This window comes from Podarcis liolepis (genome assembly GCF_965112155.1).
Source record: "Podarcis liolepis genome assembly, chromosome: 1".
NCBI lineage: Eukaryota > Metazoa > Chordata > Lepidosauria > Squamata > Lacertidae > Podarcis > Podarcis liolepis.
The window spans coordinates 133,790,904-133,818,256 of NC_139554.1; the positions used below are offsets into that span (position 1 = coordinate 133,790,904).

Here is a 27,353-nt window from a genome sequence, read left to right on the forward strand (position 1 = left end):
ACTTCTGGCCAGCCAGTCATAGCCTCCTAGCCATAGGAAGGGCAACAGCTCCTCTGTGATAGTCTTCTTTCTGCCTTTTATGTTTTATTTCTTCTGCTTAAGGTGGCCGTAGCGAACGCAGTTGGCGCTGTGGGTTAAACCACAGAGCCTAGGACTTGCCGATCAGAAAGTTGGTGGTTCGAGTCCCTGCAACGGGGTGAGCTCCTGTTGCTTGGTCCCTGCTCCTGCCAACCTAGCAGTTAGAAAGCACGTCAAAGTGCAAGTAGATAAATAGGTACCGCTCCAGCGGGAAGGTAAACGGCGTTTCCGTGTGCTGCTCTGGTTCGCCAGAAGCGGCTAGTCATGCTGGCCACATGACCCAGAAGCTGTACGTCGGCTCCCTCGGCCAATAAAGCGAGATGAGTGCCACAACCCCAGAGTTGGCCACGACTGGACCTAATGTTCAGGGGTCCCTTTACCTTTAAGGTGGCCGTATGTCCTACTTTATAGAGGACAATCCTCTGTTTGAAGGAGTCTGCTCCAAGTCTGGTTTAAAGATAAAGAACAACTGGAAGGGAGAGCAGAGGCTGCCTATCAACACATAAATCTGCATGCAAATTTTACACACATCTAAGTTTTCCAGAGCAGCAACAAAGTAATTAAATTGATGGGAGGGAAGGATGGGACAAAGGATTTGGCAGCATATGATGGAAAGAGAGGGAGGAAAGGAGAAGGGATTTGATTTCTTCTTTGGCTTGGATTAAAATCTGAGATGAGAAAGAACTTTTGGGATTCTGATACTATAATATTTGTCACAAGCAACAGGAGCCACCAAGATTCATATTTACAGGCTAGGAAATATGAAACTTGAGGACATCATTTAGAAAACTCCTGTTTCTCCCCGTCATCTTCGCCACTTCGAGGTATTCAATCATAAGAGCCTGCCACTCTATGATGACAGGGAAAGTAAGAGGGCTCTCAAACCAGAAAGTATACAAAAAATGGAAAATATTCAAAGATTACCTAAAAACATATTGTTCAAATAACAATCTCCTTGCAGAACTAAACTGATCTTTGTAAAATACAATGTGTAAATGTTAATTTAATAGAGTACATGAAAACAAATCAGGGTAATAGGAGGCTGTGCGTTAAACGTAAATAACAATAAAAGTACAATAAGAAGAACTGGAAGTCTTTCATTTAGAAATTCAATGCATGATTGTATAATAATGCAAATTCTTTTTGTGTGTGTGTTTTCTTTCTTTCTTTTTCTTTTTTTGTCTTAATCTTTTCTTTTTTATCTCAAGGTATGTATATATATTTGTATTTTAATTCAATAAAGATGTTTAAAAAAGAAAAGAAAAACTCCCGTTTCTCAAAATCTGTTTTTGTCCAGCAAAATCTTTAAAAAAATTGTATTATGTTACAAATTTTGTGTTCTTACATTGTAACCCACTCTGTGATTCTTGGATGAAGGGCGATATATACAGTAAATCAAATGAATGAATGAATGAATGAATGAATAACCTAAATTCTGATTTCTACATTTCGGTGTCACACAGAACAGCTCATTCTGTCAGTTTCCGCATTAAAGAAAAGAAAGTCGGATCTACAAATGCTTGCAGACAAGAGCTCAGATCCCTTCTAAGGGTCATAATCTCCAAGGCTGCGTGACATATGAAATTTGGCAGGTGATAGTATCACAAGTACCATATATTTGCTGAGAAAAGCCTCCAGTGGTGAAACACTGCATGCAGGGAAAGAGGCGTTTGCCTGAGCAGGAGGAATGCGTAGGGAGAAGGAATCTGTGGAATGCGAACCTCTGTTGCTGCAACTCGTTTTTCTTGACTTAAGTGAAGAAGTGAAAGGTAGATAAGCAAAGCAGTGTGAAACTAAGGCTGTAATCCAGTGATGCTTACATTATTTTGCTACCCCTCTGGAAATGGTTGCTTCAAAGTAAGCCCCATTGAGCAAAGGGGGCTTCTGAGCAAGGAAGCATGCATGGGAATAGACTCTTCACTGTCTTTTGGGTCGTTCTTGAACTATATATCCTTCTGGACTGGACTGTGAGGTGGAAGAAGAATTACCTGTTGATGACTTCTAAACTGAATTTATACACGTTTCCTCAGAAGAAGGTCCACTTTGGTTTCCTTACTTTCAGGTCAGTGTGCACAGAATTGCAGCTTTAGGGCTGGGCTGGTTTTTAGGGGCCCAGTTTTCTAGCTTTGTGTGCAACACTACATCCATTCAAACATGCTGCTTCTCAGATTGTATACGCCAACTACCGTATTTTTTACTCCATAAGACTCACTTTTTCCCTCCTAAAAAGTAAGGGGAAATGTGTGTGCGTCTTATGGAGCGAATGCAGGCTGCGCAGCTATCCCAGAAGCCAGGACAGCAACAGGGATTGCTGCTTTCACTGCACAGCGATCCCTCTTGCTGTTCTGGCTTCTGCGATTCAGAATATTTTTTTTCTTGTTTTCCTCCTCCAAAAACTAGGTGCGTCTTGTGGTCTGGTGCGTCTTATAGAGTGAAAAAGACGGTATATATTTGAGAAAATGTATTTGACTGTGCCAGCCTTTGCCAGCCTAATGCCCTGCAGATGTTTTGGAGGACAACTTGGCTGGGTCTGGCGGGGTTGTCATCTAAAACACCTGGAAGCACCAGATTGGCCAGGCTGGCTTATTCCTTTTCTCTAACCCATTGATTATTTCCATATGCATATTGGAGGCAAGGGAAAGGACCTCCAGCCCATCTAGCTATCATAAACGTGCATACTTACAGCAGGCTTTCTCCTTTCGCAAAAGTGATATTTACACAGTGTGGGGAAGAACTAGACGTGGCCATCCATTTTCTCTCCCCAAAGGGAGCATTCAGCTGAGCTAGCAGCTCTTTGTCACAAATCATGGCGCCCCTTGGGATGGGAAATAATGCTTTTATTGCATTCAAAACTTGAAGATCAGCTTGTAAACTCTCAGCACCCCCCCCCCAGCATATTCTGGGCATGCCCTAAAGCTGCAATTCTATGCACGTTTACCTGAGAATAAGTGCACAGGGTCAATTTGCACACCTGTTTAACTCCATTATAGACGACTTTCATTTTCATGTCTTTGATTTGCATTTCTATAAGGCTGATTCCAGATGAAAGGCCCTGTCTGCTGCGACAAATCTGCTTTCCTCTATTGTGCTACAGGCATTGTTGTAATACACTCATTTTTATATTATAAGAATGCATTCAACCACTGCCATACCCTCTAACATTCCTTAGATGAAAATAGGAACATTTCTCACTCCCCTACAACTGACCCTCCTCGACCCCCATTTTGCTGTCCCCCTCCCCTCCCCCTGAGCATTTCCTATCAGAAGAAGAGCGAGTGGGACACAGCATCCTGAGAAAACCCCTTAATCCTGATCTTATTTTACAAAACCAAAAAACCCCACACCAATAAATAAATTTGAGAAAGGTCAAGATTAGACACGGACACACATAGCATTCTTTTTTAAAAAAACACGCTCCACTCTGCTGTGCCGTTCTTCCCACCCAGGGTGGCCCTGCCCTCTGCCTGCCCCTCAGAGACCACCGTCTCGTGTCACGTGGGGCCCGGCCCCGGTGGCCACAGCCTCTCCTCATCCTCCTCCTCCCCCTCTCTCCAGTAGTCTCCAGTGGTTGCTACAAGCTGCCCAAGGGAGGAGGCTGGCAGCGGTGGCCCTGGAGAGGCAACGGGATGTTCCCTCACAGCTGAAGCCACCGTCACTTGGGACAAGTGCTTGCTCATCCTCCTCCCCGAGCTTGGTGGCAGTGGCACTGACAAGGGAAATTGGGGCATTCTGGGATCAAATTGGAAACCTGGATGGCTTTCATAATTCCAGGGCTGGGGCTGGAAAATTGGGGCACTTGGAGGGTAAGGCTCTATTTCCCTGTAACATCTAAATCAGGAGAGGCCTGGGCTTGGTGGTGGGCTGGAGGAACTCCAGTAAACTGCCTCTGAATCCTGACAAGATGGAGGCACTGTGCCTAGGTGGTTCCCAAGTCCAGATGGGTCTGTTGCCTTTTGGGATAGGGTGATACGTCCCCTAAAGGAGCAGGTTAACAGTCTGCGGTTACTCCTGGGCCCATCATCTGAGGTGACCTCTGGTGGCCAGAAGGCCTTTGTAACAGCTTTGGCTGGTTATAGAGTTACAGCATTTCTGGGTCAGGATAGGCTGGTCACTATCACCCATGAGCTGGTACAGCTTGCATACCTGTATGAGCCCTTGAGGCTGCCCTAGAAGTGGCAGCTAGTGCAGAATGTGGGAGCTGGACTGCTCAGTGGGGCAGAAGGTCACCATCATATTTTCCTGCTACTGAAAGAATTGCATTGGTTGCCAATCAACGAGCTGCATTTGGTATACACAGCTTGAGACCAGGATACTTAAAATATCATCTCCTTCCCTACATACCCAACTGATGACCACGGTGTTCTGCAGGAGGGAACATCCTGCAGATACTCCTCTATCAGCAGGTCCCTTCTGCAGGAATGGGACTTCCGTGTGTTGGAATCAGGCCTTTAGGACGGAGGAACCTACCCTTGGGAAGTCCCTCCCGTTGCTTACCAGACAGGCACCTTCTTTTCAGTGCGTGCTAAAGATGTTCCTCTTTTAACAAGACTTCTAAAATCTTTATCTCAGTTGGTATCTGTCTTGGAGTGGAATTGATTTTATATATGTGCTGTTGTTGTTTTCAAGTGTTTTTTAGGTGTGTGTGTAATTTTGCTTTTATATATGCAATTGTTTTAGCTGTTTTTATATACTGTAAATAACCGCTGTGTATGTAAACTGCTTCATATCTTCCATTGCTTTGGGAAACAATGCCTGCATGAACAAAAGAATAAATAACTTCAAATTAAAAAATATATCGGCGAGTCATTCAAAATGGCAAGGGAGAAAAATACGATGCCTTATATTGATGTCAATAGATCATCCAATAAGTGCCTGTGATATGACTTCTGATATGGGGAAGGGGAGGTATGTCACACTCACCATTCCTAGGAGCAAGAATTGCTGCTTTTTAGGAACTTTTGTTGAGCACATGGAAGCTGCTTTCTGCTGAGGTCTTTCCCAGCTTTGCTAACTGGAGATGCAAAGTCCTCAGTTTGAACTTGGAGAAAGCATGCGCTTCCACAGTGACCTGGGATCCCTCCCTGGTTTTGTTACACATCAATGATGAATCCCCTACTCTGGAAACACATTCTGGGGCCATGTTACCTGACTGGTTCAGCCACAGATCAACAGTTATTCTGTCTCAAATGCAGTATCTGGTTAAGGCATAAATAACATTTCCTGAACTTTCCTTGCACACTTTTGTCTCTTATGCTTAGTGTCATGACCCAGGTAACTCACATGCAAGAGGGTCTGATATCAATTCACATGTGTATCCCAGGCCAGTGCTTGGAAACAATGCCTGTATTAGAATTAGTTTACCTGCCAACAAAATCTGATTACATGCTGTTCCTGTTTCTTGCCTTCCTTTCATCAAGCTGCTAAATCACAACGATGGAAATAGATTCATCACTGTCCTGGTATTAATTTTCCACATGAGCAACCGCTGCAGTTGTCACAGAGCTGCTACTGATCACCAATTGCAGGGGAGGTGTCCGAGTGACAACCTATCAACACTTCGGCCACCACACAGAAAGATTTGCATGATGCCCACAAGGAGTCAAGGCCACCTATTTAGATGCTTCCAGGTTCGTCTAAATTAAATCCCTTCTTTATAAACAATTTATTTATGCTTCTGGGACTTGATTAAATCTTTCATACTTTGACTTACATCTTTGCCTGAAAGGTTCTATTTATCTTTCCATTTTCTTTTGTAGTTACCTTCCAATTAAAAGAAAAGAAAACCAAACCAACCACTGGGAAATCCAGGCTCTCTTACTCCAATACCACTGTTTATGATTTCCAGTCATCAAACTTCTTCTATTACTGAAGTCTCACCCCCCACCCCCACCCCGTAAAGAGGAAAGCTTTGATATTTGCAGAAAATACGAACTTTACTTTAAAAATGCATGTGTTGAATTTTTCTGTGCGCTGTACAATTGCACATTGAAAAATCAATTCAGTTATTGCAATTTTAGATGTAGAAGGAAGCTGTAACTCTGGCACAGAATATAGAAAAGAGCAAACAGTGTGTCTGTTCTGTTCTATTCTATTCTTCACACATGCACACACACACACACAAACAAACAGAATAATAATAATAAATAATAAAGTTGTGCAAAACTCTAGGAGTCCTCACCCCGCAACACACACAGCTTAATTCCATGCTAGCTTTTTAAAGGGGGACATTTATTTCATTTTTGGACAATGCTTTGGTATGATGCTGGCTCCAAGGGTAAAGAATTCTGTGGGCCAGGGGTGAAGACTGCCACATTATGAATGAATCCATACAACCCTCCCTTGCCTCCACGAATTGTTTCAAAAGACACTCAAAATCCTGTTTGCTGAAAGCCTAGTGGCATCATGACGCCCTGAAAGCAGTTTTCATGCGGATCTGTGACAGTGGCAATAAAAACCACTTTCTAATTGAGGGAAATGTTTATCCACCTATCATATTCTGACTGCTCTGTTCTTGTCCTCAGGTGAGGTAGTGAGGAAGCTGCCCAGGTCTCTGCTTTGAAGATAATCAGAGCACATAAAGGATACAGCAGTCTCTTAGATAAAAGGAGTCAAAGCCATTTTGGTAGCTAGCCTCTTTTTTATTACTACAGCTAGAATAAGGGTTTAAATATTCTCAGTGACAAGACCAAAGAATGAAACTTGGCACAAGCATTTGTTTAGGCGTTTAAAGTAATATTAGAAGGGGCCTTCAGGGCCTCAAAGGCTTAACGCAGATTTTCAATCAAATGTAGTGAGAGAATTACAATAAAGATGGATAATACCAGGATCTTTGCCAATACCACAGTCAGACACAGAAGGAAATTGAAGAATGCTGATAACACGGCTGTGGAATGAGCCTCGAGCTGTTGTGTTCATGGATAAAGGATTGTGGTTGTTGCTCGCTAGAGATTCTTCTGGGACGAGGCTGCCCTGCCTGTCATGTTCAGGCACCGGCAACCGGCGTATACAGGGCTCCAGTAGCTCCAAGATATACACACTCTGTGTTGATGATGAAACGGAGGATAATCAGTGCAGGATTGCAGGCCTCCCCCCCACTGCATGCAACCTCCACACATTGGTTGGCATTTCTGCACAAAGCAAAGAAATGTGCAAAGTCCATGTGCAAAAGTCTTTCTGCAACGATCGGCTGCTGTGTGTGTGTGTTTCTGCAGGGGGCAGATTGCACATTCAGCTCATACATGCCTAAACTTTAGCAGAAGAACCAAGTGGCAAGTGGATGTTATGAGCAAGTCAGTGATCCTATTTCTCTCCCTCCATGACTTTTTTTAATCCTCATAAACATGGAGGAATTGAGTGACAAATTCAAACTTCTGGGAACCCTGGGAGGAAGTGATCGTGTCCTCGTAGGTTTCCTGACACAAGGGCAAGGGAGCACTGAGTGTAGTTGAATGTACGGTCTTTGGATGCTTCAGTTGAGATTCCTGCATTCCTGAAGGGCCTCTTCCAACTATGGTTCTATGATCCTTTGGTATGTCGTCTGTATAGGTCTAAAGCCTGCAAGGATGACAGTTTGCAAAGAGACTTGCTGGTTCATTGAGCATGAACTCACAGCTAACTGTTATTTTTAAAGGTGCATCTTAAAGAAGAATAAATCACTCGATGGGGAATTAAACTTTTTCCAAATCCACTTTTGATGCTGTTAAAATCCGTTGCTTGTCTCCAGTGCCCACTAACTGGAACTGAATCCCTGGTCTTTGCCAATTCAGTATTGCCATTTAATAAATTACCCGTTATAATGTAGCAATTTCCTTTAATTACTGGTTACAGTAATTTCTTAATTAGATATCTGATAGTAGCTTATGATTAATTCAGAATTGGCTATCAGGACTAGCATTCGATTTCTGCAGTGGGGGAAACAAATCAGGAGAGGTGGAGATTAATCACATCTATTAAATTTGAGGTTTGAAAACTGCCACCCGCACATTAGATGCTGTCTTTAAAGCAGAAGAAATACAATTTCCTCCAGGTGAGCACAAAACAGTATCTCTTTAAAACACGAAGACACCTGTCTGGGTCTCCTCTTCTCTGGCTCTGGGGTTGCCTGTCCTGGTCAAAAGCCACAGGCTGTGTGTTTTCATAGGCACCCCGATAGTGCATCTTCTGCAAGGCCTTGCAGCTGGACTGTGTGTCTCTACTGTGCAGGTGTGGTGGTGGGTGTTGGGATACTGCCAGGGAGATATAGTCCATCATGGCCCCCAAGCCGGCTGGAGGACGATCCATCGATCCCTGTAGTCACGCAGCTTCTAGCGACACGAGTTTCCTGGAAATACCTTGCCACATTCCAGGGCTCATGCACACTCTTTATCAGCAGATAAAGCACACAGCAGAAGATGCACAGCAGGAGAGCATATTTACAGACTTTATTCAGCGTTGATCAGAACAAAGAAAAACATGACTGTCTGTGTCAGTCTTCTCCGACCGAGAGAGAGAAATCGAAAGCAACAGCAAAACATAAACATCCTGTGAACAGGACATGCGCAGACTCTGTGACTCACAAAGCCTGCTCCCTTTTAAGGTGGAACGGAAATATCCTAACATCGGGTACCCTGTTGGACTTTAACTGGGGAGGAAGTGCCATGTTAGTACAGGCTTGAAACTGCCAAGCCCAATATGCCAATACGGTGGTGCATCAAGCGATCTCTATCTCTGCCAATGCAGCAATGATGGAATTGCTCACATAATGGCAGAGAAGAGCTCCTGCTCCTCTCGCCATCTGCATGGGCAGCGGTGCCCACACTGTGCCAAGCTCCTTCCAGCCTTGTTCCCTCCCCTCTCAGTAAATAGGAGGCAGGAGAACAAAGCAGCCTCACCTGCTAGGCCTGCTGGCCCCTCCCACTGCCTGCTATGGACAGGGCCATTACGAAAGACGTCCTGGGTGTCCTCACGCCACCCAACCTCAAGGACCCATTTCCTGTTGCTCCTGGCAACGCACACGGAGCTCCGAGGCATCGCCACGCAGCCACCTCCTTGCTTTTCCCTGGGAAAAGGTTTTCCTTTTCTTGTGAAAATAGCAAAAGGATATAGGAAACATGCATTTAAACGTGATAGCTCTCAAATGGTCTTATCTTAATGTGAAGCATTTCCAACACGTTACCTCATCTCAATATGAAGTGCATGTAACTTGCCATACGTAAATGTTGTTTCTCACATTCCTGACATTGCAAGAGAGAGGCTCTCTGCTTCCTCACTCTGCACCCTAAAGCCACTAATATGCAAGTTATTTCTTCTCTTCTTACTCTCCGCAACCACCAATCTCACATCATTATCCTCTCGCTTTACATGAGACACTTGTGCAGCTCACTCCAATTCACCATTACGTGATCTGGCAATGGCCCCAGTGGGGGCAATGGGGACAAGGAGCACTGCAGGGGAGAAGAGGCATGAAGGATCACTTCATGTAGTTGTGCCACCCACTGCCCCCACCCCCAGGGAAGCCTGAAAAGGTAGATTTATCCATCAGAGTCATTATCCGCAGTGCAGATAATCCCACAATGCCTAGATAAAATAATACTTGCCCACACTGGGCAAATATCCCAGAGGCGGTGGAATCTGTGGAAGCTCAACAAGCTCAGTTAATTGCAAGAGACGGAAGAACTTCCAGGCTGCAGCTGATTTGGGAAATGGAAGGGGCCAAATACCCCAGCAAAGGCCACACATTTCTCCCCCAACATAAGGAACTTCAGATGTGCATATCAAATTAAAGATGCTTATCTGTGCTTATCCAAATACATGGACCTTATTTGATAATCTTGATCGTTCTGCATAGCAGAGATATTTTCATTTATATTTCATTTATATTTTTGACTAGCAGGAAGTGCCAGTACCAAAGAAATACTGTATGGACCATGCAATTTGTGAGTTTATTAGGGCACGTACGCAACACACACACACACACAGACCAACCCAGGGCTCTCTCCTGACCCAGGGAACACCTGACCCAGCCCCAAAGGATTGTGGGGGGAGGTAACCTCCCCAAGTCTGACTCCCCCCCCCCCGACAAAGGCTAGTGCCATTGTAGCTCTGCCCTTTCATATACCAAGAAACAAGGGCTTCCCAAATGCTGCCTGCAGAACAGTAATTTGATTATTTAATTTCTATGCTGCTTAATATATTTAAAGTACAGTGGTGCCTCGCAAGACGAAATTAATCCATTCCGTGAGTCTCTTCGTCTAGCGGTTTTTTCGTCTTGCGAAGCAACCCTATTAGCGGCTTAGCGGATTAGCGCTATTAGCGGTTTAGCGGCTATTAAAGGCTTAGCGGATTAGCGGCTAAAAGGCTATTAACGGCTATTAAAGGCTTAGCGGATTAGCGGCTAAAAGGCTATCAGCGGTTTAGCGGCTTAGAAAAATGGGGGGGGGGGAGCGAAAAAAAATCGGAACACTTGCAAGACGTTTTCATCTTGCAAAGCAAGCCCATAGGGAAAATCGTCTTGCGAAGCAGCTCAAAAACAGAAAACCCTTTCGTCTAGTGGGTTTTCCGTCTTGCAAGGCATTCGTCTTGCGGGGCACCACTGTATGGAAAACGGAAGCAACAATGGAGAACTAAAACAAAAACATTACAGAAATGCACAGTAACATATAAAAATGTTACAATAATAAGAGGTAAGAAATAAATAAAGGTAAAGGACCCCTGGAAGGTTACGTCCAGTCAAAGGTGACTATGGGGTTGCAGCACTCATCTCGCTTCAGGCCGAGGGATGAGTGTGTTCGTCTACAGACAGCTTTCTGGGTCCTGTGGCCAGCATGACAAAACTGCTTTTGGTGCAAGGGAACACTGTGACCGATTCCAGAGCGCACAGAAAGTATTGGTAAAAAATATGACAGAATATAAATATGAGCTACAACTAGCAACACAACTGACAATTGAAAAAAGGTTAAATACTTGGGGCTTTGGTTGACAGCTAAGAGTATAAATATCTTTAAGGATAATTATGTAAGAACCTGGAAAGAAATAAAGAAAAATATGGATGTTTGGGGAAGGATGAATTTATCACTATGGGGAAGAATTCAGGTAATGAATGCCAAGAATGCTATTTTTATTTCAAACAATACCATAGCCAGAGGAGCGGGACACATCAAACAATGGCAAAAAGATGTTTCTAGATTTATCTGGCAGGGGGGAAACCCAAGGATTAAGTATAAATTATTAACAGGTGTTAAAGAAAGAGGCTGATTTTCACTGCCGGATTTGAAATTACAGTGCTACCTCAGAAGTCGAACGGAATCAGTTATGGAAGTCTGTTCAACTTCCAAAACATTCAGAAACCAAGGCCAATCGGAAGCCAACTGGAAGCCATGGAGGCCGCATTGGATGTTCAGGTTCCAAAGAACGTTTGCAAACCAGAACACTCACTTCCGGGTTTGCAACATTCAGGAGCCAAAACGTTCGACTTGCAAGGAGTTTGGGATCCAAGGTACGACTGTATATTATGAAGCGTCCTGCCTCTGCTGGCTGCGGGGATGGATAACTTTTTAAAAATACAGATATTCTAGACCTTGAGGGTTACGATAACAAGTTTGGATGTCATGCATATTTTTGGTTTGAGAAGACCAAAGTGCACAAATGGTTTTTAAATCATTTGGTGAGAAAATCAATTTATGGTGTATGGGGAAATATAAAAACCTGTTAGAACAGAAGTCACTATGGTGGCTTTCCCCATCGGAAGCGATATCCTTGAAAAAGATCATGGCCACTGCGCCCATCACCTCCTGGTAAATAGAAGGGGGAGAAATGGAGGCAGTGAGAGATTTTACTTTCTTGGGCTCCATGATCACTGCAGATGGTGACAGGAGTCACGAAATTGAAAGATGCCTGCTTCTTGGGAGAAAAGCAATGAGAAACCTAGACAGCATCTTAAAAAGACCCCGATGTTGGGAAAGATGGAGGGCACAAGGAGAAGGGGACGACAGAGGACGAGATGGTTGGACAGTGTTCGCGAAGCTACCAGCATGAGTTTGACCAAACTGCGGGAGGCAGTGGAAGACAGGAGTGCCTGGCGTGCTCTGGTCCAGGGGGTCACAAAGAGTCGGACACAACTAAACGACTAAACTACAACAAAAAAAGTGAATGGGCAACCTATAAAGAGTTATTATTGGAAGTGGAACAGCAATTAAAGTTGAAAAGATTTGAGGATAGATGACATTTAGTAACAAATTGGTTGAAATATCACCAATTAAATGATGTGTTTAAAATTGATAAGAAAAATAGATTTGGTAAGGAAATTTCAAGGTTTGAAAAAGATTTATTGGAAAATAATGTGAACTTGCTTTCTAAAATGTATAAGTTGTTGCTAGAGTGGCACACTAAGGATGAAGAAGTTAAATCAGTAATGATACAATAGGCACAAGATATTGGGCATAATATTCAATTTTCATCTTGGGAAAGGTTGTGGAAGGAGAACCTAAAATTTACAGCATGCTGTGCGCTGAAGGAGAATTATATGAAAATAACCATAAAAGGGTGGAGGGAATCCTAAATGATTATGATGATGTTTATTGTTTGAATTTCAATTTGCAATGTAAAACTCAATTTAAAAGATTTATTAAAAACACACACACAGAAATTACCCTTCATTATGGGGGGGGGGGGGAGAGGTCCCCCACTTTTACATCATGACCTTCCAGACTCTGCCTCTGGTGTTTCCTGGGCTTTGAGGTCCTTTCCTTGAGCTGTCCACCCATCTCCTGCATCCTGATTCCACAAAGGTGAAGGTAAAAGTTATCTTATGAATAAAAAAGAAAAAGTCCAGTTGAAGAGGATGTTGAAATATAATTTTGTAAAGAAACCAGAAGCCTTCCTTTTAGGAATGACAAGAAATGAAATAAACAGAAAGGATTTTAAACTCTTTCAGTATGCAACTACTGCAGCGAGAATATTAATGGCCCAAAAATGGAAGCAGGAAGAACTACCGACTCTGGAAGAATGGAGAATGAAGTTAATGGACTATGCAGAACTGGACAAACTAACTGGAAAAATAAGATATCAACAGGATCACAAGTTCATTGAGGACTGGGGAAAATTCTCTGAGTATTTGAAAAGTGTATGTGATGAGCAAACAACGCTAGTGGGTTTTAAAGAAGCTTTGTGAAAGAACAAGGAATATTGCAAGAATGCAAATATGTTCGTAAAGGTAATTTAAAAGGCGATACTAATTTTGGGAATGCCTAGATAATAAATTTAAATACGGATGATTGTCAGAGAAGCTGAGGGAAGTCCAAAAGAGAAAAATATGTTAATTGAGAATTGTTAATTGGAGATATTTGTGTAAAACTTAATAAAAAATTATTCAAAAAAAGAAAAGAAAAGGTGATAATAGATGCAAAATTGTACATGATAAACCAATTATCAGCTGGAAAAAAAGTCCTTCTAAAAGGAAAAAAAGGAAAAAGGGAAATGCGGTTCTGTTGAATGGCCTGGGTTATTGGAATGTTAAATGTGCAGTATATATCTGAATGAAAGGGAAAATGGTGGCAGGCAGGAAACATGGATTATTTAATTTTCAGAGTAAAGGCAGGTGTGAGCTATTGACGTGATAAATTCAGGAAAGAGAAAGCAATACTCCAAATCCAGTGGCAATAAGCGAATCTCTAAAAATACAAGGGACTGATCAATTTATTTAAGCTGAGTTAGAGCTTTCTTTTGGAAAGAGAACTGACCAGATGTCTCTTTATTGCCACATACAATGCGCCACTCACAGTGCAACAATCCATCAGGGGCCTTGAACTGGCACTACAAAACCGTCTCTGGCACGTTTTTACAGAAAGACCCATATTCTCACAACTTTTGTGCATCTTTGCACTTGACAAATAGCTGTTTGACTCCGGTTTTGTTCTGATTCACTATTCTGTCAAGCACAGGGCCCCTATTCAAGTGGCCAGCAATGGCGGCCTACAACTTGCTGTTTTCTTTTCTTTTCTTTTCTTTTCTTTTCTTTTCTTTTCTTTTCTTTTCTTTTCTTTTCTTTTCTTTTCTTTTCTTTTCTTTCTTTGTTTCCCCCTTGACAGACACTTGTGTACTTCTTCTATCATGTAGCTGGGCATCTGGAAAAAAAAAAACCGTTTTCAATGATTTTACAACAAAAAAAAATCACACAGCATGTTAAAAAGAGGTCTGAGTGACTCTGGTAGGATGTGAGAAGAAACTGTTCATGTCACGAAGTTCTCAGGCTCTATCCCTCCCCTTTCCTCATATACTTAATGTTGACAGTTAAAACTGGGATTAAATAATCAATATGATTGCGTTTGTTTATGTGTTTAAGTTATACTGAATATTTTAGTACTAAAATTTGGATGCAAATCTTTTCATTGTTTGCATACTTTGATTTTACTTCAGAATTATTGCAAATGAATTTACTTTTCTTGGTTCCTACAAGAATCACACACTAAAAACTGTTTCCCAAACTGACACTTGGTACTGGGTTTTGTGGAGAACTTGTTTCCCCCACTGAAATGCGAAAACCAAATTTTGGTAACCTGAATATTCATTTTACTTTGGATTTTCAGACTCATTCTTTGAAGCCTGAAAATGTTCTTAAAATGAAGATTTTTGAGAATCTCCAAAATAAAATTGACTGAAACTTTTGAAGCAATTAAGTGTTCAGTATTACTGCTTTACCTGATAAAGCAAAAAGTAGTGGCGCTGAAATTATGGCTGGCTGGCTGTCCTATGACATCCTGGGGTTTCCACGGTGATATGCTTAAGTCACTCCTTCCATCAATGAGATTCCTTGATTTTCCATTACCTTATTATATCAGGTCAAGTTTTCGGAATGGTTTTATGTGGAAGCCAAAGGAGTAGTGGTGAACCAAACAGTAGAAAAAACAAAGTTATTATTTTCCAACTCTTTATTTACCCCTTATGCTGCAATTCTTATGTTTGCCTATTACTACTGCTATTGTTATTTCAGCAAAATAATTGTATGAGTGGAATGACTTTTGTTTGCGCAACAGAACTTCCCCTCCTCTCTGCCCCCCTGCACCCTAAATCTTGGGTGCAGGTTCCCTCAACCCTTTGGAGCGGATTTGGGGACAGGGCAGGACCTGTGGGGCAGCGGGTGGGGCAGGGGGAGTCCTGTTGTGGAAGTGGAAGTTGTTCTGTCCGCACAGTTATTTAGCTGAATATTGCCTTTTGTCTTAAATCAATTCTATGTTAATTTCATTGAATAACCCCTAATTCTATTATCACAGTACATAACAAAATAAGAAATTTGATTCACATTTACAACTTTTAATCTACCTGTGATTCAAGCAGACTTTTACTACCAGTAGGCCCAGAACTCCAGTCAAATATACAAAAACCTACCACAAATAATTCCTGCTACTAAAACACCCTAACCTAAAATATATGAAGGCCAGAGAATAATGAGGTTGATAACCCACGGGAGGAGAAACCAGGGCAAGCCCAATATATTTCAGTGCCTGAGGTAAACCACAAAATGGTGGCTCCTTCCTCGCCAGGAAAGAAGGAGGTAATGAAGACCTACATTAGGAACAATGAGGAAATATGTGTAAATCATTTACAAATATAAGCTGCAAGAGAGATAAACCATAGATATTAAGAAGCCTGAAAGCAGGAGGGATGGAGGTCAGTAGGGAGATGAAAAGAGGGGAAAATTGTCAAGGATATAAAGAAACATAGGTGTAGATAAATAATTGAAACGGAAATCGTTTATTTTGTTTTTAATCTTTTGTTTATTTCTTTTTTGTTTGCAATGGTTGACTTGATGTGGGTTTTTCTTATTTGTATGTTTTTTTTGGTTATGTATATGAAACACAATAAAAAGAATATTTTTTTTAAAAAAGGAACAATGAGGAAATAAAGATCTTCACTGGGATTTGATGTCCTGTGGCTCCTGCCACCTGAGGCGGGTGCCTCACCTTGCCTCATGGGTACACTGGCCCTGTGAGACCAAAACTCCCATGTGACCAGGGTTCAAATTCCCTCTCAGCCATGAAACTCACTGGGTGACATTGGGCCAGTCACTGCATCTGAGCCTAACCCAGCTCATATGGCTTTTGTGAGGATGAAATAGAGAGGGGGAGAACCAGTTATGCCACCTTCAGCTCCTTGGAGGAAGGCTGGAATATAAATGTAATCATAATGATGTTATTTGTTGTTGTTTAGTCGTCTTAGTCATGTTCGACTCTCCGTGACCCCATGAATCAGAGCATGCCTTGGGAACTCTCATTTTCTTCTCAAAGCTTCTCCTTTTTTTATGTCCATGGAGTTTTCTTAGCAAAATACTGGAGTGGATTGCCAGTTCCTTCTCCAGATGGATCACATTTAGTCTAAACTCCTGGCTATGACCTGTCCGTCTTGGGTGGCCCTGCATGGCATCATAGCTCATAGCTTCTCTGAGGGTTGCCATATTTCAAAAAGTAAAAACCAGGACACCCCAAAAGTTGTTGAGCTATTTTTTTTTTAACAAAAATGCCCCCCAAATGTGATTTTTCTGGTGCATGATGGTGGTCACAAGGTCTCAAAGAATTCCTATGAGCACTGCCCTTTATTCTCCCACAGTAGATTATGTTCATGAAGTATTGAAACACCTCAAAGCTACTTGGTTAGGGACAGCCCTATAATATTTATTCAGAAGGAATGTCAGCTGAATTCACTGGGACCCATTTCCAAGATATTTGTGCACAGTATTTAAGTTTAAGATATTGAAGTGCCTTCGGAAGGCATGAAATACTGAAGGAAAACATTTCCCGCCCTGGCGCCCTCTCCAGAATTATAGCCTACACCAGCCTTTCTCAATTTTGTGGCCCCCGATGTTGTTAGACTACAACTCCCATCATCTCCACTCCATAAAACACTGTGTCCATCGGGATCAAGCTGCCTGCTGGCCCACCCAGAATTCAGTTGACCCAGCCATTGCCATTGGATATAGTGGGCAGATGTGCCACAAGAGTGGGGAGTAAAAGACTCTCAGCATTTCACACCGTGTGTTGCAATCTGGCCTAGTTTGACCCAGGCAGAAGCAGAACAGGGCTGAATGTGAAAGCAAGTCGCAACTAAAAACCTACCAGCAAAACCCTTCCTAGGCTATTATTAATCTTTTGAGTCATGCCATTCCTTTTTGATGTTTGAAAAATGTGACTTGACCTCTAATGCTCTGTTAAAGCAAGGTGCTTGTTATTAGCTCTCTGAAATATGAATCTCTGCATGGTATTTCTCTTGCAACCCATCCTGCACAGAAGTCAGAGGCTGAAACGTATTTGTGGCAGGTTAATTTTTGCCTCTTAAATCTGGCAATATATTATGATTTATCTTTCCTTCAGTAATTTTTTTCTGTTCTATCACTATTCTGCTATTCATGCATCATCAGTATGGAGATTTTGGTTTCTTCGTATGCACCTATAATCTTTCCAGCCGGTGGTTTATATGCCTTCATCCAAGCATCAAAACCATCTCATAGCTCATTGCAAAAATGTCTAGTATTATGAGAGCCTGGGGCTCTTCTGACAGCTGACAGAAACTACCTGAATGATCATTTTTTAAACTGGATCCATGATTAATCTTTGAGAAATAGGCTAGTTCATATCATCTAAGTGAATTTTGTCTAGTGATCATTATTAATTCCAACAGTAAAAGTGTGCCCTTTTCAGAAAGCTACAGGTTTGAGAAAGAAAACTTAAGACGTTTCCCCCCCTGCTATGAGATTATTTGCATCCCTTTCTGGTTTGGAGGGAGGGATTACTTCAGAGCATCACCCTAACCATGTCTACTGAGAAATAAATCCAGTTTAATTCAATAGGGCATACGCCCAGTAAAATGAAGTTACAATTGCAAACTTAGTCTCCCAAAGAAGTAGTTCCATGAAGGTTTATGAAGCAGTGAGTATGCAAACTGTTCTTGAGCTCCAGTTCTGTATTTGTCTGTATAGTGACAAGGTTAAGTATGCATTAGAATACTGGGGACATCTTCTTGACGAACGTTTAAGTGCACCATTGGGAAGGGCTGCAACATCCCTGCTGGTGACATTCCTGTTCATTATCCCAGTCTTGGGATCAGTGATGCAGTGGAGCAGGAATGCATGGGAAGGGAGCGAGCAGTTTAGGGTCCCCTGCCCCAGACCAGGAGCAATGATGTCATCAGCTGGAGCAACAGGCTACTGAATCAACCCTCCTTGCCTTGGTAAGGGTCCTCCTTGCACTGGGAAAATCCGAATGCAAAAGGGGGCTTTTAAGCTCTCTGCCTTGCTTGGGGAGCAAGGCCCCCTTGAAGCAATGGCTCCAGAAGGCATGGGATGCTCTTGTCAGATCTTGTGGGAACTTGACCTCCTCCAGCCTCGCTGCCCCCCTGCATCTCCAAAGCTTTCATTTCACCTTCCTATGCCCATTTCTGAAGCCGCTTGTCTCTTTTATTCAACAGCCCTTCTTTTCACCCGTTTTCACCTTCACCTCCTGTCCATGCCTCCCCCTTCTTTTGTGTAGCCTCCCTGGCACACAGGCCAAAGCCATGGTCAGATCCCGCACATTGCAATTGCGAAGTGCCCCTTTTCACCTTCCACCAATTTATGAAACCACCATTTCTATTCTGAAACCTCTTCTGTGCTTCCACTTTCGTCTTAACCTCAGTTCCACTTCCTCCTGCTCTTGTTCTTGCAACCCCTCCAAGTTCACCTTCATCCCTTTCCCCCTCCCTCTTCCTCTTTCCTTTTCTCTTCTCTCCCTTCATTTATCCCCCTAAATCCTACCACCTGAAGCAGCTTGCTGCATATTCAGGCATGAATGAATGAATGAATGAATGAATGAATGAATGAATGAATTTATTACGGTCATAGACCAGAAGAAAAGAAAAAAAAAAAAAACATAAAAGGCAGCAATAATTTACAAGGGAATGATGGTGTCAATTAAAAGTTGTAAAATTATACATAAGAACAATACACATATACACCCACACCCACACATATACATACTCATGTATGCACTACAGTATATGTATGGGCTTAAAAAAAGGGGGGGGGCTTATCCAGGGGTCAGATCCTTTACTTTTTTACAGCTAATGCCCTCCGCTTGATCGCGGCCGCAGAAAACTTGGCCACTTTCAGTGTTACTTCTGGGTTTTTATCTCCTAGTAGGATTTTCAGCCGCTGAGATTCAGATCGACCTGGAAATTTCTGAACGATAGGGGAGATAAACAGTAACCTGATATCCCCGTAAAGGTCGCAGTGTAACAGCACATGTGAAGCCGTTTCCACCTCCTTCAGACCACATGGGCAAACTCGTTCAGCATAGGGTGTGCCCTCGTATCTGCCCTTTAGTAAGGCAGATGGCAATACATCAAATCTGGTAAGGGTAAACGCCCGCCTATATTTTGCTATTTGTAGGTCCAGCAAATATGGGGTTAGATTGAACCCTTTTCCATAATCTTGGATAGCTGGATATTTATCTATCTTGCTCATATGGTCCTGAAGCTCTACATCTCCTATTCGCTGGCTCACCATCATTTTAGCCTTTTCAAAGCCTGAGGCTATGAGTTCTTGTGGGGAAAGCCCCAGGCCCCTCAATTTTTCATAAAGCGACAATCTCCATTTAGACTGGAACGGGTCTAGTAGAGTCAATGGAGCCACTCCCACTGGGAAAAATATGAGTTTTAGCCAGAAGTGAATCTTCAGGATCCATATCCTGGCATTAATAGGGAGTTGGCCTACCTCCAGCCTAATGGCAGTGTTAGAGACACAGGTAGGTAACCCTAGTAGGGAACGATAAAATTTAGTTTGTACAGATTCCAGGGACTTGAGTTTTTGACAATTAAATATCTGTGTGCCATACATCAATTGTGGAAGTATTTTTGCAACAAAGACCTGGGAGGCAGCAGGAACATATTGACCTCCTTTTCTGTAAAAGAATCTTATGATAGCTCTGGAAGATCTTTGCGCATTTACAATGGAATTCTTAATCTGATGGCACCAAGATCCCTTCTCATCAAAAATTATTCCAAGATATCTAAAGGATGTTACTTGCTCAATAGGTTGGTTATTAATTTTCCATTTATGTCGGAGTTTTCTCTTGGAGAACACCATAATTTTTGATTTAGTGTAATTTATTATTAGGTGTTCAGCTTCGCAATACTCTGTAAGAGCTCGTAAAAGTTTTCTTAGACCCACACAAGAGAAGGAAATAAGTGCCGCATCATCTGCGTACAAAAGGACCGGGATTGGTGTATTATTTAGATTGGGGGAATGAGTACTTGCTTCCTCCATCTTTCCGACTAAGGAGTTTATATAGAAGTTAAAAAGAATAGGGGCAAGAACACAGCCTTGCTTGACACCATGGGAACTTTGGATTTCCTTTGATAGGTTCCCATAACGGTCGCATCTAACACGGATCCGAGTATTTTCATGAAGTCTACGGATAAGGAGCAAAAGACGTCTATCGATGTTTGTGGCATTTAGTTTTTCCCAAAGTCTATGCCGGGGTATCGAGTCGAAGGCTGATTTGAAATCTATAAAGGCTACATAGAGAGAGCCTCCTTTCTTTGAGGTGTATTTCTCCACTAGATGTTGCAATACCAATCCTTGGTCTAGAGTTGATCTATGTGCCCTGAAACCAGCCTGAGCTTCCTTTAGGATGTGCTCCTGTTCCAGCCAGTCCGCAAACTTTTCACGTAAGTGAGTTGCATAAAGTTTGCTGATGATGCTTAAGAGACTGATTGGTCTGTAATTGGCTGGATCAGATTTACAGCCTTTCTTGAATATGGGAACGATGATTGCCAATCCCCAGTCCTCTGGTATTATTGCTGTTTGATCTATGCTGGTGAAAAGGGTGGCAAGGACTGGGGCCCACCAGTCAATATTGGCTTTGAGAAGTTCAGGAGAGATGTTATCTGCTCCCGGGGCTTTTCTATGTTTGAGTGCCTGAATAAGCCTCCTAATCTCCGCGACCGACACCGGAGGCCACTCATCACCTGCCGCACACTGTATTAGTGGCTGTGTCAAAGGCAGAGCTGAATATGAAGATTGGAAAAATGCCTCCCAAGTCCCTGCAGGTATAGTATACTCCACTTCTGAGGAAGTAGATCGCACTCCATTTGCTACCAGTCTCCAGAAGGTGGCCGAATCTCTCTCTCTGGATGCATCTATTAGGCATTTCCATTCTCTTTTCTGTGCCAGGAGTTTTTTGTTTTTGATCAAAATTTTATAATTTCGTTTATCTTCAAACCAGCCCGTGGGGAGTTGGGGTAAATTGGCAGATCTATAATTCTTGTATTTTTTCAGTAGATTTAGCTTCATATCCTGACATTCTTGATCGAACCAGGGTTTGGAGTTTTTATATACTGAGGATTGCCTACTTGGCCTGTTCCTTTTTTCCTTCAGGGAATCTTGAAGGAGTAAAATTAACTCCTGAAATAAATTTATCTTTAATTCATGGCTTGAGGAAGTTATAAGGTTTTCTCTCTTAGTGAGGAATTCCTTTGAGCATAGCCTACTTGAAATTTCCTTATGCAGTTCATCTGTCCATCTAATGCGCGAATATCTGAGCTCCAAAGCTGTAGGGCTCGAATGCTCGATTTTTTCAGCGCAGGATAAATCCTTTCCCGCAGCTACGAGTGCACTTAATGGCAGATGGTCACTGTCTAAGCGCTCCTCCACTTTGCATTCCAGAACTTTGTTTTGAAGATCATACGACACGATTATATAATCAATTGTGGAGGCGCCATTGTTAGATATAAATGTGAATTCTCCGACCTTCTCCCCCTCTGTACGGCCATTTAGTATAACCAAGTCCAACTTATTGACCAAGTGTAGTAGGCATAAGCCGGCATAATTGCAGCCTTTATCCTTTGAGATTCTAGCTGGTATTGGGTGGGTTTCCTCTAAAATGGGGACTGTTTCGTGGAAATGGGCACACAAAGCCTCATCAGATTGTCCAGTTCTGGCATTTAGGTCGCCTGCCACCACTACAGAGGCATCAGGAAATTGATTTAGTAGTTTGTCAAGATACTGTTCTAACTGAGCCCAAGTATTTCTTATCAATCTTTTCTCTCTTTGTGGGGGTAGGTATACATTAATCAGCAGCCAGCTGTGGGTTCTCCACTGTACTTGCACAGCTGTGGCCAGATGGTCTAGTGGGTCTAGTTTTTTAAATGTGGCCCTTAGCCTTGTTGAGATTAAAGTAACTAACCCACCTTTAACTCGCCCCCCTCTAGTACTTAAAAGACCTGGGAGGGAGAACGCAGAAAAACCATTTAACTCCACTTCACTTGTGCTCCAGGTCTCCTGGAGAAACGCAATGTCATGTCTCTGGATATATTTAGTAAAGGATTGGTCAGAAACCCTCTTTTGCCAACCTGCAATATTCCAAGTTAGCAAGGCAAGGTTGCACGTTGTCTTGCCAAAAATTGATCTTAGTCAATTTGCCTTTGAAAGATTTTTTGGGCCTATCTTTTTATCTGTTGGTTGGATTTCATTCATTTTGGCAATGTCCATAGATGTATTATCGCCCAGGTACTCAATGGAATCAGTTGAAGGGTGCAGCGTGCTAACATTAGTGATCAGTACTCCTTTTTTTGGCGAATCTACCTTGAGGTGTTCTATTTGACTGATACCAAGTTCATCCTCATCCAGGTATCTCATGCTGGTCCAAGAGCGCGTTGTGGTTGTCATAGGGATGGTTTCCTTCTTAGATGGTAGATTGTTGCTGTCCCTTACGCACTGTGTTAGATCTGTTGCTGTCAGGTTTATCTCTGCAGCTGCAGAGGTATTATAAGGGTAGTCTTTCGTGGTTGCCATAGGGATGGTTTCCTTCTTAGATGGTAGATTGTTGCTGTCCCTTACGCACTGTGTTAGATCTGTTGTTAACAGGTTTATCTCCGCAATTGTAGAGGTATTATAAGAGTAATCTTTCATGGGGTCTGTCTTGGCTTTTTCAGAGAGGTTCTCTTTCTTCAATTGATCCGTTGCCGGTTCTTTCTCTCTTACTTTTTCCTGAGCATTCATCTCTGTTAACTTATTTCTAAGGGTCTCCAATCTTCTCAAGATCTCAGATTGGGCAAAGAAGGGCAACAATCCAAACTGATTTATTAATGCCTTTTCTTCTGGACAGAAGTTATCCATCCCCTCATTAGGCAATCTCATCTCCTGTCTTGGTTTCAAGGGCCCTTGCTCAGTATGTTCCAGTTTGTCTTTTGAGTGTCCTCTCTCCTCCTTTGGTTTATAAGTAAATCTTATCTCAGCTGTCGTAAACTCATCAGGGAACAATTTCAAACATGTGCTGTTTTCGAAAAATCTTGTTACCGTTATCCTTTTCTTTGACAGCAGATGTCTTGATCTATATATATATTTAGCCAAGTTTTGATCTTTGAAGGAGGCAATCACTCGCAGAGAATATCCATTGTAGAATATGAAATCTACTGAGGTAATGTCATTTAATTTTATTTTCCCTGGCAGCATATCATCTAAAATATTCACAAAATGCACCGAGCGTTCTTCCTGTGCAAGGAAGCCCTTTGGCTTCGGGTAGTTAAGAAAAGCTAACTTCCTATCTGCCAGCATCAGTTTCCATCCTTTATCCTGGGGCAAGTATTGCCCTGCTACTGGCTCATCTTGAAATCTGCCATAATCAATAGTATGGGGTGAGTCTTCTTTAATATTTATGGATCCTTGGGGTTTCAGCATAGAGCACCCGGGTAGTGATTCCGTTTCCTCACTCGTTTTATTAGGCAGCAATGATGTTTCTTTCAAAGACTTCAGCTGGATCTTTTTTCCTGGATCCACACTGTTGTTCTCTCTGCTGCCATGTATAGCAGGTTTGTTAGAGTTTGTTTTTGATTTTGTTGGAATCAGCTTATATAGTCTTTTCCAGCATACTTTGCATGCACGTCGGTTTGTAACAGATTTCCTTGCAGTTTTTATGTTCTTACTTTTCTTTTTAGTTTCAGCTTTCTTCTTATGGGATCTCTTACTAATGCCTCGCTTCTTTTGATTTACTTCGATAGGAAATTCAGTTTTAGGGACAGATACATACAGCCCTATGTCCTTTCCTTGGTGTAAATGATTTTCCGCTGCTGATCCTTGTGTGCACTTGCTGGTTGCTGGTTGCTTTATATATTCTGGCTCTTGAGGGGTGGTTTGTGGATCAACACCAAGAGGTTCTGAGCCTTTAGCTTGGAGGGGATAATTTTCCACTAATGTCAGGAGCAGCCCATTTGTTATTGTTAAGTATTTTTTCATAGCTGCCAGATCCAGATTTATAGAGAGCAGCCAGTCCTGAGGATAGCAGTCATTGTTTTCCGTCTGGGAGCCCATAGATGAAGTCTGGGGTTTCTGGGAGTTTCGGGTTTCTTCCTGTAACTCTGAAGATAATATCTCAGCCAAGACTATTTCATGGGCCAGGCTCATTGTATTTCTATTTTGGTTGTTATTCTCCGTGTCCTGTATTCCTCTAGAGAAGGTTGAGTGATCTTGAGCAGCAGAGGGAAAAAGAAGAGCCTCATCCTGCTTCAACTCAACCATCTCAGCCATCTTTTGCTCATTTCCATTTCCATTTCCATTCTCGTTGTCCCTTGTGTGTAAAAAGTATTGCGTGATTTTACTCTGTTTCTCATAACACTCCTGGAACAATGGACTTGTCACTATCCCCAGGTCCCTACGTTTCTTTCTAGTAAGTACCATTTGTAAATCTTTGTCCGCCCAGCTATGGGCTAAAGTCCAAAATGAGGCAAGATTTGGGATAGCTGTTTGTAATTTGTAATTTGATAGCTTATAGTTCAGAGCGTAACACGGAGTTGGCAATAAATCAGCTGTCGCCCGTTTTCCTTATTGTCGGTCAGACTTGAGGGACGCGGCATCGCGGGGAGCAAAACCCTCCGGACATCAAGATAACAAGGTAACAAGATAGCAAAGGAGCTCTTTTTTTCTAGAAGCAACAAGCTAAAAAGACTATTAAACTACTTAAAAAACTCTGGAGGAGTTAAAATATATTATAAAGGGAGTTTCAAAGGTTGGCTCGGTGCCGAGCCTGTTTAAAAAGCAGATTTAGAACTTGCCTCAGATAACCTCCAGAACTCTGCAGCTAGTTCGGCGGCCATCTTTTCCCCCCCACAGAAGAAAACACTGAAAGAGGATAGAGGATAGAGGATAGAGGCAATCCTGCTCAAAACTGACTTTAGCATTTGCCCATGATCACCTCATCTTTGGGAAGCCACATGGGTGACTAATGCGCAGAGAGTTCTGGCTTGCGGTTAAAATTCTGTTTACTGGCACACTCTTCTGGTGCATGTCTTGGAGACGATGCCTGTTCTTACTTGGCTGTTAAGCAATGACTCTCACCGAAAAATATGGGAAAGAGGAATGAAGACAGCATGTTGTAATCTCAAATTGCTTTAAAGACAGATGGTTCCCCTAGGCAGCCCTCACCGTGACCTTCTGAAATAACTTGGTTGCAGGATGCATTCTGACTTCAGAGCCTCTTCAAAATGAAAAGGAAGACTCCCAAGAGTGTCACATACAAAGCCCAAAGAGAGTCGCACATTTTCTGTCCAATAAAGGTAATATTTTATTTTAGATTAGATAAGATTTTAATTTCTTTCCCATGTGCCTTTTGTCCTCACAGAAGGAATTGTGTTCAAAGCCGCACACAATATATGAAACAAAACAAAACAAATACAAAAAACTCAAATATCAAGGATCATGATAGCACAGTACTATCATTTCAAGAAATGCCAATATTCCAGTAATATTCCAGACAAAGATTAATTTCAAAACAAATCAACAATTTTCTAGGCCTGTCCAGTTGGAAGGAATTGTATATGTCACAATCCATCCCCCGGAAGGTGCCTCCAACTCCTCCATCCACATTTTGGATGCAAGTGAAATGTTTAGCTGTGGAAGGAGGTGGATGTGAGTGAGAGCTGGGGAAAGCTAGCTAACAAGGAGCCATGAGGAGAGGAAGAGCACACGTTGTTTGCGAAGAGATGAGTTTGTGAGCCAGGACTGAAAAGACAAGACAAGATGCTTCTAGACATGCAGAGAAAGCTGTGGAAAGGCTGCCTTGTGCCCAAGTCACAGGTGTATGGGAGGGGGCTGGGACTTCACTGTTACAGGCAGGGTGGGGGAAGTGAATAAGGGCAACCACCCTGCGCTCTGTGTTTTGGGGTGACCTGTGCCCAGCACTGGCAGCTGTGGCCAGCAGCGCTATCACCCACCCCCTGCCCCGCAAGGATCTCCACCAGCTCCCTAACCAGAGCCGTGCAGAGAGGGAGGAGGCAGAGGACCTGGGCAGTTCTCTCCCTACCACCCCTGGGATGGCTGTGGTTGCAGGTAATGCATCCTCACATGTCAGGCTCTCTTCATTACACATCTCAGGCTACTCCTGATCCCAAATACTTGGCTCTGTTTCATAACTACATATTCTGAATTGTACACCAAAGACTTCTGGCGCCATTCGTATTGTGGACTAACTATGAAAACATCATCGTTTTAGAAAGCTGGATGCTTATAATAGACATTTATTCTGAGCAGGACAGCAGATGTGGTGAGAACATTCAAGGCCCACCTGCAGTCAGAAGTGGAGTAGACCTGAACCAGCTCCACCTGCTCCTCTGCTGCTTGTGAGAACTCGGCTTCTCCATTAGATTGTGGCCCAACACTCTGAATTAATTCACCCATAGAAAGTAATAAGCAGGGGCAACTTCAGAAAAACTACTGTTTTGGACCAACCAGTGACTTCTTTGCCATTTAGCCAAACTATTAGCTAGAACAGATAGAACTTGTAGCTGTCATTGATTAGTCTTGTATAAATGTTTCTACAGATGAAATTCCAGCTTTATTCCATGCTATTTTTAAAAGACTTGCATACTTACTTCTCTGCATGACAGCACATGTGTTTCCAAACGACGTCTTTTAAGAAGCAGATTTTTAAAAAATCACTTTCAGATGGTTTCCTAGCAGATAAAAGAAAGGCTTGAAAGTTCTTGAAGTCCTGCCCAGAGCTAAGTCCTAGAGCTGCAGGAGAGGCGTGTGGCTGATTCTCCTCCTGCTCCCCGAAGCTTTGACTTAAGGAGAAGCTGGCTGAAGAAATAGCAGCGGGAATAACTGGATTGCCTAATTCTGTGTCTTGCCAGGGATGCTGGAGAATTCATATGAAAATGAAAACAGGAGTTGGAATTGGCAATGTTTACTTATTTATCTCATATCTGGAACAACAATCTGCCCAATTAATGTCAATTGGTATTTGCGCCTGTTATTGCTTTTGGTATGCAAAAACACACAC

General features: G+C 42.5%; 2 long non-coding RNA genes across 2 annotated transcripts; one reads left to right on the forward strand and one right to left on the reverse strand.

The window, feature by feature from the left end:
- Positions 1-1,912: 1,912 nt before the first annotated feature.
- Positions 1,913-6,726, forward strand: LOC310693647. Its single transcript, XR_014519287.1, has 3 exons — positions 1,913-2,140; positions 5,496-5,705; positions 6,600-6,726. It is a non-coding gene; the product is annotated as an uncharacterized lncRNA (long non-coding RNA).
- Positions 6,727-7,505: 779 nt separating this feature from the next.
- On the reverse strand, positions 7,506-27,118 carry LOC310693658. The gene is made up of 3 exons (XR_014519289.1): positions 26,944-27,118; positions 8,949-9,115; positions 7,506-7,632 (listed from the first exon to the last, which is right to left on the reverse strand). It is a non-coding gene; the product is annotated as an uncharacterized lncRNA (long non-coding RNA).
- Between the last annotated feature and the right edge of the window lie 235 nt (positions 27,119-27,353).